This window comes from Anomaloglossus baeobatrachus, chromosome 6 (genome assembly GCF_048569485.1).
Source record: "Anomaloglossus baeobatrachus isolate aAnoBae1 chromosome 6, aAnoBae1.hap1, whole genome shotgun sequence".
In the NCBI taxonomy this organism is placed as follows: Eukaryota; Metazoa; Chordata; class Amphibia; order Anura; family Aromobatidae; genus Anomaloglossus; species Anomaloglossus baeobatrachus.
Window position 1 is genome coordinate 510,239,544 of NC_134358.1, and position 14,462 is coordinate 510,254,005.

Here is a 14,462-nt window from a genome sequence, read left to right on the forward strand (position 1 = left end):
CTAGAAGATGATAGCAATTCCACCTTTGACAGCCACCTTTGGGGGCGCACAGTGACCCCTGTCTACTGTCAAAACAACTACAGGACGTAACTATGGGCAACCAGGTAAACAAAAGCCTCCGGTTTCCAGGGGCGATAACTGCAACAGAGAACACTTATGGATTGCATTTGAGGAGTTGATTTATTTTAGGATTTTACACCACTAAACTATGCCTGATATGGCGGGAAAAACCCTTTAAAATACCCCTCCCCAACGAAATGATGCATCGGGGCCTTATTTTTGTGTTTATCCTGTTTTGAGACTTTTTAGAGCAAAATTTGACTTGTTTCGCCAAATGGTGCAAAATTATCGTGTCCATACAATCACTGACGGGAGGAGGTGCGGGGCGCAGCCGCACATTTGCCCCAAATTTTGAGGTTTTTTTTTAAAACTTGATAAAGCACCTGAAAACTATCTGGAAACACAAAAAAGGCGCAAATTAAAGGAATAAAACAGGAGAAAAAATGGACCTGGGAGAGTTTTACAGTGTAAACATTTCCCCATCATTTGTAATGAGCCCCCATCATAGGAGCAGCTGTGATCAGCCCATTACACAGCGCTCATCACACCCCGCGCCCTCCGCCACCGGGAGCCTCCTGACAATGGCACTAAAAATACCCGAGCTGCCAGGCTGACAGCAGGGGGCGTGGCGATGCCGCTGGAGCGCTTCATGGACGTTCATTTTGACCAATGACCAAAGAGAGACTGCATCCAATCAGCGCCGGTTTTCTGGGGCTGGTGTGTGACAGGCCAGGAAGGGGGCGGGACTTCCGTTGTCAAGGCAAATGTCCGGAGCTGCTGTGCGTGTGCGGGGTAGTGAGCAGGAGCCCGGGCTGCTCGGACGGAGGCTGTGCAGGTACCGGGGGCTCTGGGGAGACCGGAGGGGGTCCGGGGGAGCAGGGCGGAGGCGGGAGGACATGATGCAAAGAGCAGCTGCCCGGGAGGAGGATGGGAGCTGACAGCACTGGGCGCTGAGGACCAGACTAATGATACAAGGAGCAGCCGCTCGACATTGGTGCATGTCACGACTGCTAATCACCTGTCATGACATCCACAGGCTCCTGACACCTCCCGGCTGCTCATTGGTGGCCATTGTTGTACTCATTGTTTTCTATTGTACCCCCCATGTCTTATACAATGGGGCAGCGATCATCCCACACAGGCAAGGGTCACCCCAAACGGGCGAGGGTCAAGGGCGGCTCCGCATGGGCGAGGGTCAGGGGTGGGTTTTGGCGGTCGAGGATCAGAGATCACCCCCATACGGAAAAGGGTTCAGGGACTGCACCGTACAGGTGAGGACCAGAGCTCCCCCCCACACAGGCGAGGCTTAGGGGCTGCCCCGCACAGGCGAGGACCAGAGATCACCCCCACACAGGCGAGGCTTAGGGGCTGCCCCGCACAGGCGAGGACCAGAGATCACCCCCACACAGGCGAGGCTTAGGGGCTGCCCCGCACAGGCGAGGACCAGAGATCACCCCCGCACAGGCGAGGCTTAGGGGCTGCCCCGCACAGGCGAGGACCAGAGATCACCCCCACACAGGCGATGCTTAGGGGCTGCCCCGCACAGGCGAGGACCAGAGATCACCCCCACACAGGCGAGGCTTAGGGGCTGCCCAGCACAGGCGAGGACCAGAGATCACCCCCACACAGGCAAGGCTTAGGGGCTGCCCCGCACAGGGGAGGACCAGAGATCACCCCCACACAGGCGAGGCTTAGGGGCTGCCCAGCACAGGTGAGGACTAGAGATCACCCCCACACAGGCGAGGCTTAGGGGCTGCCCAGCACAGGTGAGGACCAGAGATCACCCCCACACAGGCGAGGCTTAGGGGCTGCCACGCACAGGTGAGGACCAGAGATCACCCCCACACAGGCGAGGCTTAGGGGCTGCCCAGCACAGGCGAGGACCAGAGATCACCCCCCACACAGGCGAGGCTTAGGGGCTGCCCCGCACAGGCGAGGACCAGAGATCACCCCCACACAGGCGAGGCTTAGGGGCTGCCCCGCACAGGCTAGGACCAGAGATCACCCCCACACAGGCGAGGCTTAGGGGCTGCCCCACACAGGCGAGGCTTAGGGGCTGCCACGCACAGATGAGGACCAGAGATCACCCCCACACAGGCGAGGCTTAGGGCCTGCCACGCACAGATGAGGACCAGAGATCACCCCCACACAGGCGAGGCTTAGGGGCTGCCCAGCACAGGCGAGGACCAGAGATCACCCCTCACACAGGCGAGGCTTAGGGGCTACCCCGCACAGGTGAGGACCAGAGATCACCCCCCACACAGGCGAGGCTTAGGGGCTGCCCTGCACAGGCGAGGACCAGAGATCACCCCCACACAGGCGAGGCTTAGGGGCTGCCCCGCACAGGCGAGGACCAGAGATCACCCCCACACAGGCGAGGCTTAGGGGCTGCCCCGCACAGATGAGGACCAGAGATCACCCCCACACAGGCGAGGCTTAGGGGCTGCCCCGCACAGGCGAGGACCAGAGATCACCCCCACATTTGTGAGGGTTAGGGGCCGCCTCGCACAGGTGAGGGTTCAGGGGTGGCCTCGCACAGCTGAGGGTCAGAAATCACCCCCACATGGGTGAGAGTTCAGGGGTGTCCCCACATGGATAAGGGTCAGGGGTGTCTCCAGCAATCTGGGAGAAATGATGACATTCCTGCTCTTCACCTTCATTTTATATATTTTTTTTGTCTTTACCTTTCGGGACAAATTGATAACCAAGAATTTCTTATGAATTGGCGCAAAGTCAAAGATTTGTTTTCTTTGGAGCATAACTGAGCAAACCTTTTGTTACAAAGTCACCGATTCTGATTTCGGCTGAAGTGGATAACTGAATCTGCTCCGTAACGCCGACCAACACCGAAAACAAAGGGAAATCTAAAGGGAACGGCTCGTTATTGTGGGTGAAATCGCAAAGAAAAACAACTTTACAACTTCTTATTACACATCCTCTATTTACTCAAGAATGGCGGGATTTTTAATATTAATGTTTACTGCTTGTTGCCTAAGTTACCAGCCACCTCTTAGTCTGTCAGCAGTGGTCGGTCTCATAGACAAAGTGCACCGTGCTTACAAGCTCTCTACAATACAGCTTCTGCTGCTGCCGGCTGGATCCCTGGTCCCCACTGGCCTCATTGTCACATCACTAGTCCTAATGGTGAATCTTCTGAAGAGCAGCGCCCCCATCAGGAATCTGTCAGCAGGATTTAACCTTCCAACCTATTTATGTGTTCAGTTGCCTCCTGCAAAAACAAGTCCATCCACAGCCATTCCATTCTCTCATGCTGACTTATCAGTATGTAAATGAAGCTTTTCTCAAGCCTCTGTCACTCCGGCTCTATTCCATTCCTAGCGCTGCCCCCTCCTTGTCTGACGGTGCCTTTTCTGTGCGACATTAAGCAGGAGGAGGCAGGGAATAGAGCCGGAGTGACAGAGCCTTCCATTTAAAAACTCTGCAGTGGTTTCTTTCTATAAATAAAAAAAAAAACCTTAAAAACTCTGTTCACACTCGGCGTTATCTTTCCAGCAGGAGGAATAGTGAGATATTGTATTATCTGTATGTTCACGTTGAAATTGATGAACTGTAACATATTCCCGAATAATCTTCTTCAATCCAAAGGCGCTGTTCTGAGTTGTAGTTTCTTACATTTTAACTCCCAAGTGTATTTCTCGGATCGCTCTACCTTTTATCAGTGACGTATGTTTACCTTGTGAGCCGCTAGGTCTTAGTATCTCCAAATTGGGAGGAAGCGACACCCCCCCCCCCCCCCTACTGGAATGTCTGCTTTAGTGAATATGTTTTGCTCATCTGACAATTTTTAGAGTTTTTTTTCTTTTCTGTGCATGTCGCCGTTCCTCTGTTATTCCTCAACTGATTGTTACCATTTCCCTTACTAAAGGGAACCAATCACCAGGATTTTCCTATATAATCTAAAGCCAGTGCTATACGGGCACTATCAGGCTGATTCTATACATGCCTGTAGTGGGCAGCTCGGATGCTTAGGTTTTGAAATCCAAGAAAGTAAAGTTTATAAAATCGGCAGCTTCTTGAGTGACAGCAGCTGAGGAGCAGATAATATCTGGGGGGTATTCATAGTTATCCCCTCTCCCTGTTACAATTAGCATAATTATCATGCAATCGATGCAACTTTTATCTTCCAGGACCTGTGAGGTCATACCCATGTGACCAGAAGGGGCGGGGACAAAGCTGATACTGGCTGTTCACATGGGTATGACCTCACTCAGGTCCTGCAAGTAAAAGTAAATCAATGGTATGCTAATATACTTATGCTAATTGTAACAGGGGGAGGGGATAACTATGAATACCCCCCCAGATATTATCTGATCCTCAGCTGCTGTCACTCAAAAAGCTGCTGATTTTATAAACTTTCTTGGATTTCAAAATCTAAACATCGGAGCTGACCACTACAGGCATGTATAGAGTCAGCCTGATACTGCCAGTATAGCACTGGATTTAGGTTATATAGGAAAATCCTGGTGATTGGTTCCCTTTTACAGAGGTGTGTCCCAACAGTCAGCACTGATTGGACAATATCCAAGAGGGGAAGGACTCCCCCCTCCCCCTCCCGAGACTATTTATTCATGAAATTCCAAAAGTCATAACAGAGAAATGACATTACACAGAATGGTGAAAATCAGGGCTGTGACTGCTGGGTCCCCCTTAATCCTGAAGGAATTGAGGTCTGATATGTAGGATGCACGCCAGCTATGTATGTGTACGTGTATATCTACACTGAACAAAAATATAAACATATAAACAACATTTTTGTTTTTTTGTTCCCATTTTCCACGAGCTGAACGTGAAGATCTCAGATTTGTTGTCTCAAATTTGTCTAAATCAGTGTTAGGCTGGAGTCACACTTGCGCGTATCTCGCATTGCCTCACCCGGCTCGGCCTGATGCTCTACGGACAGGAGCGTCTCAGCTGCATAGAAATACATGCAGCTGACCCGCTCCTGTCAGGAGAGTGTGCGGCCGTGCCGGGTGATGCAATGCGAGACTTGTGACTCCGGCCTTAGTGCGCACTTCTCTGATGCTGAGATAATCCATCCACCTCACAGGTGTGGCATATGAAGATACGGATTAAACTGCATGATTATTGCACAGGTGTGCCCAAGGCCTGTTTCAGACGTCAGTGATTCTGGTATTTTATTTATTTATTTTTTTTCTACGTTCCAGAATCACTGACATACGCAGACACATTATAATCAATGGGTCTACACACACACATCAGTGATTTTTCACTGACCGTGTCTCCGTGCGGCGTACCCGTGTGTCCGTGATTGCCGCATGGAGACATGTCTGTTTTTTTCTGGCATCACTAATGTCCCACGGACAACACAGTGGTGTGTCATCCGTGGAACACGTGCCAGAAAAAAACGTGCTTATAAAATAAACATTTTTACTCACCTGGTTCCAGCTGCACTCTGTGCAGCCTGTTCTCCCTGCTGCTTCTGAGCTGGCTCATTACTGTCGTGCATATTCATGAATGCACGACATAGCCGACCCGGAACCAGCTGCTGCGGGGGTCAGCGCCGGCCGGATGCTGCACTGCGGGAGCGATCAGCACCATGGAGAGCGGGAGCGGGCACAGATGAGTTGATCTCTATGTTCAATCATGGACCACGGAGAACGGAGCCTGGATTGCACATGGACAACCCACGTGTGCTGTGAATCACGGAACACGGAGGGACATGTGCGTGTTTTACACGCCAGTGGAGAACGTCTGTGTTTTTCACTGACGTGTGAAACGGGCCTTAGGCTGGCCACCATAAAAAAAGCCACACTAAAATGTGCAGTTTTATCACACAGCACAACTGCACAGATGTCACAAGCTAATTACATGCTCCCTCAATACTTGTGCCATCTGTGGTATTGTGCTGTGTGATAAAACTGTGGCCTTTTATTGTGGCCAGCCTAAGGCACACCTGTGCAATAATCATGCTGTTTAATCAGCATCTTGATATGACACACCTGTGAGGTGGATGGATTAACTTGGCATCAGAGAAGTGCTCACTAAGGCTATGTGCACACGCTGCGTTTTTTTGACGCTGCGTTTTTGTGCGTTTTTGGCCGCTAAAAACGCACAAAAACGCACCTGCGTCGAAAAAACGCGGCAAAAAACGCACGCGTTTTGCCGCGATTTGGTGCGTTTTTTTGCTGCGTTTTGCTGCGTTTTTGCTCACTGCGTCCTTATGCGTTTTTTATCAGTGAACAAAAAAAAAAGGTCTGATGTCATTTCCTTCTTCAATGTGTTCTTCATTCTCCACTAGTGTATGCAGAAGAGCAGACAGCTGCAGAACTACAAGGCTCAGCATCCTCGATCCAATAGTGTATGCAGGACAGCAGACAGCAGCTGTCGAACTACAAGGCTCAGCATCCTCCATCCAATAGTGTATGCAGGAGAGCAGACAGCAGCTGTCGAACTACAAGGCTCAGCATCCTCCTTCCAGGACTGTATGCAGGATTTCTTTGCCCCCCCACAAAAAAAAATGACGTGGGCTTCGCCATATTTTTGTATGCTAGCCGGGTACAGCAGGCAGGTACGGGCTGCCCCCAACCCCCAGCTGCCTATTTGTACCCGGCTGGGAACCAAAAATATAGGGAAGCCCTTTTTTTTTTAAATTATTTCATGAATTTCATGAAATAATTTAAAAAAAAAAAATGACGTGAGCTTCGCCCCATTTTTGAGTCCAGCCGGGTACAACTAGGCAGCTGGGGATTGGAATCCACAGTGCAGGGTGCCCATGCTTTCTGGGCACCCCCGCTGTGAATTGCAGTCCCGCAGCCACCCCAGAAAATGGCGCTTTCATAGAAGCGCCATCTTCTGGCGCTGTATCCAACTCTTCCGGCTGCCCTGATGCCGGGTGGCTAGCCAGGTAATAATGGAGTTAGGGCTAGCTGTATATTATCAGCTAGCCCTAAGCCCGAAATTCATGGTGTCACGCCAATATTAGACATGGCCACCATGAATTTCTAGTAAAGATAAAAAAAAAACACAACACAGAAAAATATTTTTATTAGAAATAAAACACAACACAATTAGTGACTCCATCTTTATTGAAATAAACCCCCCTCCGCAGTAATCCTGGGTCAGGGTCCCGCGCCGTCCAATCAGGATCCAATATCATCTGATCGGTTTGCTGGAAAGCATACCGATCAGATGATCTGTCAGGTTCAAGGATGTGAATCCCATCACACATCAGCTGATTGTATAAAAGCCGATTATACAATCAGCTGATGCATCAGTAGAAAAAAAAAAAAAATAATACTCACTTATGTGCTGAATTACCGGCAGCTCCCGGAGCGATGGGGCGGGAGTCTGATCCTGTCCGATCGCTGCAGCAGCTGCCGGTAATCAGGGATGAAGTCTCCTGACGCATCCGCTGATACCGGCCGGGCGCCCGCGTCAGCCCGAGACTCGATCAGCTGATGCGTCAGGTGACTGCATCAGGTGATCCATCGCCAGGTCCTGCAAGCAAGGTCCTGCCCCGGGGAGACTGCACACAGCCGGAGCGGGAGCGGTGACAGGAGCTGGGAGCGGGCATGGCACCGCGAGGCTGCAGACAGGTGAGTATAACTTTTTTTTTTTTTATTCTACTGTTAACTTTTGTTTTCGCAGCCGCTTCCACCTCCTGCCTGTACATGGCGCCGCACGGCAGCATACATGCACAGGACGGGAGATGGACGCGGCGGTGACGGTACCGGGAGGATTCATGCTTCTGTCTATACTGACAGAAGGAATCCTCTTCCTGTACACGTCACTTTACTACCCACCTCCTGCGCTTATAGCTGCGTTTTTGGTCTTAGAAACGCACCAAAACGCAGCTATTTGCGTTTCTCATTGCGTCTTTCAACATCCCATTGAACTCAATGGATGAAAAGCGCAGTGAAAAACGCGGGAATAATTGACATGCTGCGTTTTTGTGGTCACCACAAAAACGCAGCTGAAAAAAAACGCTGTGTGGGGACAGCAAAAATGAAAACTCATAGACTTTGCTGGGGAAGCAAAGTCATGCAGTTTTGAGGCCAAAAACGCACCCGAAAAACGCGCAAAAACGCCGAGAAAAACGCACCGTGTGCACATAGCCTAATACAGATTTAGACAAATTTGTGAACAATAGTTGAGTAAAAGGCCTTCTGTGTTCATAGAAAGTCTTAGAGTTCAGGTAATGAAAAATGGGAGCAAAAATAAGTGTTGTGCTTATACACACACGCGCACACACACACACACACACACACACGTATGTATGCGTGTGTGTGTATGTATACATTATATATATTATATATACACACGTGCATACATACATTCGTGTGTATATATATTATAGTGTGTATATATATATATATATGTGTATGTATATTTGTGTATGTATGTATATATGTGTATGTATGTATATATGTGTATATAATATATGTGTGTATATATATATATATATATATATATACATACATACATACATACATACATACATACATATATATATATATATATATATATATATATATATATATATATATATATATATATATATATATATATATATATATATATATATCACATTCACACGTGTTGGCATCCTTGAGGTTGTTCCAGAACATTAAGTATTTCTCCCGGAAAGTTATTGCAATTACAGATGTTTTGTTATTCACATGTTTATTTCCTTTTCTTTATATTGGAACACAAACTAGAAAAACAAAGAAAAATAGATGTATTGGACAGAATTTCACACACAATCCCAAAAATGGGCCAGACAAAATTGTTGGCACCTTTGCAAATTTGTGGGTGAACAACTTTGTCAAGCTTGTGATGCTCGTTCAAATTCACCTGTTGCAAGTAACAGGTGTGGGCAATATGAAAATCACACCTGAAATCAGATCAAAGGGGGAGAAGTGGACTTCATCTTTTCATTGTGTGCCACACTAAGCATGGAGAGCAAAAAGCGGAGAAGAGAACTGTCTGAGGAGACTGGATATTTTTCTTTGTCCATGATTCGCAACATAATTAAGACGTTTACAACCCATGGCACTGTAGTTAATCTCTGTGGACGGCAGAGAAAAATTCATGAAAGGTTGCAATGCAGGATAGTCCATATGGTGGTTAAGCATCCCCAATCAAGGTCCAAAGATACTCAAGCTGTCCTGCAGGCTCAGGGTGCAGCAGTGTCGGCGTAAACTATTCGTCCACATTTTAATGAAATGCTATGGCAGGAGACCCAGGAAGACCCCACTGCTGACACAGAGACATAAAAAGGCTAGACTGCAACAGATGAGACCAAGATAGAGCTTTTTCGTAAAATGCATTCTACTGTTTACCAAAAGAGAATGAGGCCTACAAAGAGAAGAACACAGTACCTACAGTCAAATAGGGTGGAGGTTCAAAGATGATTTTGGGTTGTTTTGTGGCCTCTGCCACTGGGTGCCTTAACTGTGAAAGGATTTTGTGTTGCAACGTAGTGGCCACTGTCAGGAAGCTGGATTTGTGGTTTAGGTCATGGGTCTTCCAGCAGGACAATGACCGCAAACATACTTCAGAACTCTCCAGTGCTTTGTTTCCATCCATTTCTGCGGTCTCCTTGAAGTGGCAGCAATGAGTTTGCCTCTAAATTCCATTGAACACTTCTGGAGAGATCTTAAAATTGCTGTTGGGAGAAGACGCCTTCAAGTATGAGAGGCCTGGAGCAGTTTACAAAAATAGTGGCCCAAAATCCCAATTGAGAGGTGTAAGATGCTTGTTGATGGTTATAGGAAGTGATTGCTATTCTTTTTTCTAAAAAGTGTGCAACCAATTAAGTTGAGGGTGCCAACAATTTTGTCCAGACCATTTTTATTGTTTTGTGTGAAATCCTATTCAATTTGCCTTCATTTTTTTTTTTGTTGTTGTTGTGTTGTTCCAATACACAATGAAAGAAACATCTTTATGACACAATGTGTAATTGAAGTTATTTCATCTATATCTTAAAGAACACGTAAAAAATAAATAAATGCACTTTTAAATCATTAAGTGCAGCGTCAAAGCTGCTCTGTACTAAACTAATGTGTAAGAAACACCACTTCAAAGCTGCGCCAAAAAAGGATCAATTAAAAGAGAAAAAGCAGCAAAAAGATGCAGAACCCCCAGTAACAATCAGCAAAGATTAATGCATAGTTTGGTGTAGACACCTGCATAAAAAAAGGCAGCAATTATGCTACATGTGAACACGGCCCTATTTTTCCAGCTACTTGGTATTTCCAGAACATTTTCCATCTGACATGGGAATATTCTGTAATTACGAGTATTTCCCTAATTCTGTTCCAATGGAGGTTGTATAAGGACTGATTTTTTCCGACCTTATGTTAACTTGTAGCGGACACACTGCAGATTTCTTTTCCAGATATACAGAGTGGAAAATCCACAGTGGATTTCAGTACCAGGGAAATGGATGAGGTTTTTGACATCTTGTCCACACCCTTTATAAAACAATCTGCCCAAAATTGGCCGGCAGTGCAGGATTAATATTTACAGAATGTCAGTTTATACTGTGTAATTTTACAGCTGCTTCCTTCACAAATAAAATCTGCGACAAAATTCAGAACAAATTTTGCCGCAGTTTTTTTTTTAAAATTTTTTTTTCTTTGGAGAAGGAGACTCCCGGTCTGTCTGTAAGGCCTAAGGCTGCTTTCACACTACGTTTTTTTTAGCATGCGTCATGAACGTTTTTTTTGCTGCAAAAGCGGATCCTGTTTTTGCAAAGAAAAACGCATGTGTTATTTTGCAGGATCCTGTCACTTTAAGTTTATGTGCGGCCATTGGAGTCATGTGAGGGGAACTGAACGTGAAAGACTGGGAGCCGACATCTGACAGCTGCGGAGGCTCGTAACCAAGGTAAACATCGGGTAACTTTCTTGGATACCCGATATTTACCTAGGGTTACGAGCGTCTGCAGCTGCTAGGAGCAGGGCTGCCTGTTCCCTGCACACATAACCAAGGTAAACATCGGGTAACTTGCTTGGATACCCGATATTTACCTTGGTTACGAGCGTTTTCAGCTGCTAGGAGCAGGGCTGCCTGCTCCCTGCACACGTAACCAAGTTAAACATCGGGTAACTAAGCCCGCGGTTACCCGATATTTACCTTGGTTACGAGCGTCCTCTGCTCTCAGGCAGGGGAGGGGGAGAGAGGGCGGGGGAGGGGAAGAGGGGGAGGGGGAGAGAGGGCGACTGATCACGCGAGGCTGGTTTCTGGGCATGCTCAGTAGAGCAGACAGGATCCTGTCTATCAGCATGCCAGTGTTCACATGTGTTTGCGTGCAGTATAGTCAGGATCCAGCAATTTGCAGTATTTGGACGCAGCTCAAAAACGCTACAAGTAGCGTTTTTGAAAAAAGTTAATAAACTGCAAGTCGCTGGATCCTCACTATAATGCATGCAAACGCAGGTGAACGCATGTTGACGCGACTCCATTGCAAATGCATTGAAATGAAAACGCATTTGCACTGGATCCGTTTTTGCCTTAAAAAAACATTCATGACGCATGTTAAAAAAAAGTAGAGTGAAAGCAGCCTAAGACACACGGTGAGAAAAACTGTGCGAGTGGAGTGCGATAAGAAATCGCATTCCACTCGGACCAATTCTAGCCTGTGTGTCAGCACACATGAGCGATTTATTTTCTCAGCCCTAATCGGACCGAGAAAACAATCGCAGGATGCTGCGGGTGTAATGCGATCCTTGTTTCTCTCGCACCCATTCAAGTCAATGGGGCGAGAGAAAAATCGCACTGCACTCGCGGTACACCGGTGTACCGCGAGTGCAGGGCGAGAATGACAATAGCCGGCTACAGAGGAGAGAGGGAGATAAATCCCTCCCCTCCTCAGCATCGGCCCTCCCCTCCTCAGATCCGGCCCGCCCCCCCGCAGCTGAGGTCCGCTCGCATGATTGGACCTCAGTTGCAGGGACACTCACATGACACTCAGCTCTGCTGTACTGCCAGCGTGAGCCTAGTGTCATGCGATGCGATCGCAGTAATCCCCGTGTGGCCCCGGCCTTAATTGCGTTCTTCCTCTGACCTTGATATTGTGTTTCCCTGAAATTAAGACCTATCATCATGATTTTACAGGATTTTTGGAGTATTTCTCAAAATAAACCATTGTTACAGTCCGACCAACGTTAACGGGAGTCAGTGGCCAATTTCTGAGGGCCCCCCACTCTCAAAGGGATCTCAGCAGTTGTATTTTGAGGTTTAGATTGTTTTAAGTACCTTTTGATGACTTCAGTCATGTGACATGATGTAATCAATGGTCTCTTAATTGCAGGAGTCTAAAAGAACCGAACAGTAGACAGGCTGGTGTGCAGGACTGGCATTAGGGGGAAAGGAGAGCAAAATGGGTAATTTGACAGGGTCCACATTCTCCAAGGGCCCCAGAGTTTATATCCTGATGATAGGACCCTCTTAAGAACCTTTTGTGACATGAAGTTGTGTGACCAAAGGGCACTTAATTGCAGGAGTCTAAAGGCCGCTTTACACACTACGACATCGCTAGCAATTGCTAGCGATGTCGAGCGCGATAGCACCCGCCCCCATCGTACATGCGATATCGTGTGATCGCTGCCGTGGTGAACATTATCGCTACAGCAGCGTCACACGCACATAACTGCTCTGCGACGTCGCTGTGACCGGCGAACCGCCTCCTTTCTAAGGGGGAGGTTCGTTCAACGTCACAGCGACGTCGCCGAACCGCCGCCCAATAGAAGCGGAGGGGCGGAGATGAGTGGGACGTAACATCCCGCCCACCTCCTTCCTTCCTCATTGCGGGCGGCCGCAGGTAAGGTGAGGTTCCTCGTTCCTGTGGTGTCACACACAGCGATGTGTGCTGCCGCAGGAGCGACGAACTACTTCGTACACCGAGCAGCAGCGATATTCGAGAATAGGGGGGCATGTCACTGATGAGCGATTTTTGACTGTTTTTGCGACGATTCAAAATCGCTCATAGGTGTCACATGCAAACACATCGCTAAAGCGGCCGGATGTGCGTCACCAATTCCGTGACCCCAACGAGATTGCTTGAGTGACGTCGCAGCGTGTAAAGCGGCCTTAAGGCTACTTTCATACTTCCGTCTTTTTGCATCAGACGCAATCTGTTTTATGACTGATACGACTGATGTGTTGCAGATAGTGTGAAAAGTGAAGCGACGGATCCTGTGAAAAGACGGATCCGTTGTAGAACTATTTTGTATGGAAAAACTATATGAACCTATCTCAGAGAGAGAGAGATTTTTAACCAGAAAGGAATTTACACATCTGAGCATGCTCAGTTGCTGAAAGACGGATCCGTCACTGGAATCCATCATTTCACGGATTCCGACGGATTACGCGCCCATAGGCTTCCATTATACCAAACGATGGACGCCGACTGATCCGTTGCTGTCCGCTTTTTCGATGAACATGACAAATGTTAGATTCTGTGTTGCTTCTGCCTGACGGTCAGTCAAGCGGGCTTTACACGCTGCGACATCGCTAATGCAAACTCGTTGGGGTCACGGAATTGGTGACGCACATCCGGCCGCATTAGCGATGCCGTTGCGTGTGACACCTATGAGCGATTTTGCATCGTTGCAAAAACGTGCAAAATCGCTCATCGGTGACATGGGGGTCCATTCTCGAATATCGTTACTGCAGCAGTAACAAAGTTGTTCCTCGTTCCTGCGGTGTCACACGGAGCGATGTGTGCAGGAACGAGGAAGCTCTCCTTACCTGCCTCCCGGCCACAATGCAAAAAGGAGGTGGGCGGGATGTTACGTCCCGCTCATCTCCGCCTCTGCTTCTATTGACGACGCACAGACCGCCCCCTTAGACAGGAGGCGGTTCGCCGGTCACAGCGACGTCGCTGGGCAAGTATGTGTGACGGGTCTGGGCGATGTTGTGCGGCACGGGCAGCGATTTGCCCGTGTTGCACAACAGATGGGGGCGGGTACTCACGCTGGCGATATCGGGACTGATATCGCAGTGTGTAAAGCCCGCTTTACTCCACGACTGATTCATTGCGAGACGGATGCAACGCAGGCCATCAGTCGCAATCCGTCATTAATACAACTCAATGGGGGGAAAAAAACTGAATCCTGCAAAATATTTTGCAGGATACCATATTTTCTCAAGGCGACGGATTGTGACTGAGGGAAGAAAACGGAAATATGAAAGCAGCCTAAAGCTTAAGAGGAGACGTGTGTGTGTGTGTGTGTGTGTGTGTGTGTGTGTGTGTATAAATAGAATATAGATGTACACGTACGTACACACACACACTAGTTATATTGATGTTCCAGAATACAATATGATTGACTAAATGTTATGTTTTTGTTTTGCTCAACAATAAATGTGGATTGTTGATAATGGTGAAAAATAAGACCTCCCCTGAAAATAAG

At 47.9% G+C, this 14,462-nt stretch overlaps 1 protein-coding gene across 3 annotated transcripts in view; it reads left to right on the plus strand.

The window, feature by feature from the left end:
- Positions 1-812: 812 nt before the first annotated feature.
- WDR37 (WD repeat domain 37) overlaps positions 813-14,462 on the plus strand; it is a 223,964-nt gene continuing 210,314 nt past the window's right edge. For 2 of the 3 annotated variants that reach the window (XM_075316757.1, XM_075316759.1), the window contains exon 1: positions 813-895. The gene's annotated coding sequence lies outside the window, so the exon portion shown is untranslated. The remainder of the gene's footprint in view (positions 896-14,462) is intronic. The other variant, XM_075316758.1, reaches the window with a different exon arrangement.